The sequence below is a fragment of the Mandrillus leucophaeus genome, unplaced genomic scaffold (assembly GCF_000951045.1).
Source record: "Mandrillus leucophaeus isolate KB7577 unplaced genomic scaffold, Mleu.le_1.0 Scaffold480, whole genome shotgun sequence".
NCBI lineage: Eukaryota > Metazoa > Chordata > Mammalia > Primates > Cercopithecidae > Mandrillus > Mandrillus leucophaeus.
The window spans coordinates 161,657-163,347 of NW_012105143.1; positions in this window are offsets into that span (position 1 = coordinate 161,657).

A 1,691-nucleotide genomic window follows, 5' to 3' on the forward strand; every position below is an offset into this window, starting at 1 on the left:
AGGTGAAAGGGGGTATGTTATTGCCTCATTGTGTATTTTTTTCACTAGAAAGAATAAATTCTTCCTGCATTAGTGTTTGTATTAATATTAATAATAAATAACTACATGAATTTATCTGAACCAAGCAATGTCTTAGCAGGATGTAAGCTTAAGACCGTCGGTTACAAGAGATAATCGTGGAGTCTTTATGTATGAACAGCCCCGTTTCTATAGGGATGGAAGTGTTTGGAATGACATTACATATAAGATGCTATTTTTCTAAACACGGCACACTCTTGCTTGGTGCTGGCAAATGCTAGGTGGGTGATCGAGCAGGAAACTTGCTGAGCTCAGCATCCTCTTATCTTCTTCCACTTCCTGACCACCTCTACCTTCATTTTCGATCTTGATCTATTCAGTGTTACAGATGCTGAGATTGCTCTCAATCCGCCCACACATCTGGTTAGATTAGTATTTCCCTGGCTGGCTTGTATGTCACCAGCATCTGTCAACCCTATTTACTCTTTCATTGCTCTTTGGGCGTTTGGAGGAAAAGCCTGCCTGGGGATCTACACACTCACATGAAAACTCTGCAAACCAGTCACAGGCTGGGGTACGTTTAGAAAGAGTGATTAAAATTGATTTTTTATTATTTATTGTTGAGCTGTTGAATCATCATAAAACCAACGTTCAGCTGACGGCTGTCTTTGGTCTTGAGCAGCCAGCTGTCCCCGTGGTGCAGTGGAGTATCCTGGTGGGGGGCCCAGGCATTTGAAGAAATCAAAAAAAAAAAAAAAAAAAGGAAAGCCACCAGGTCCCCCTGAGGCCATTGGCTTGTTTTATGATGCAAACACCTGTCTCATTTTATATTGACTTCCCCGTGACCTAAAAACAAAAGCAGAATTTGTAACACCTCCAGGTGCAATAGCAACAACAGGATCTGAATAGAGCACCAGAGAGAGAGCAGCTATAAGTCACCAAAGATTAGCTTTGATGCCCAGTGGGTGGAAAATAGGATTCTCTCCAGAGATGGGTGTGGACACTGTTCTTATTTAACATTTTTTTCCCCCAAATAAATGATCCAGACAAACAGGCACCGTGAAATCTTTAAATTGGCAGATGGCACAAAGTTATCCAGAAAGTGCTTTGCCACACTGATGGCTGTAAATGGCAGGAGGAGTTTTGGAGGCTGCATGCATGGGCAGGAATGTGGCAGATGAGTTTCAGTGAGGTGAAGTATCTCGTAATGAACTAAAGCAAAAATAATTACTGGGGACAGAGAATGGGCTGTGGGGTATGGTATTGGTTATGATCTGAAAAAGAGGTCTAGCAAAACTGGGTTGGGTTTTAGGACTAATCTACTATGTGCTGTCAGAACTACTATGAAAATATTGTGTGGCACCAAATGAATATTGGTGACAAATTGGAGAATCTTCTACCATTGTCCACAAGATCTGCAATTCTTATTTTTTTTCTTTTTTTTCTACTTTCTTTTAATTTTTTTTTTTGGGGGGGGAGACAGAGTTTCGCTCTGTCACTCAGGCTGGAGTGCAGTGGCACGCTCCTGGCTCACTGCAACCTCCGCCTCCTGGGCTCGAGCAATTCTCCTGCCTCAGCCACCCGAGTAGCTGGGATTACAGGTGTCCGCCACTACGCCCGGCTAATTTTTGTATTTTTTTTTTTTTTCAGTAGAGATGAGGTTTCACCATGTT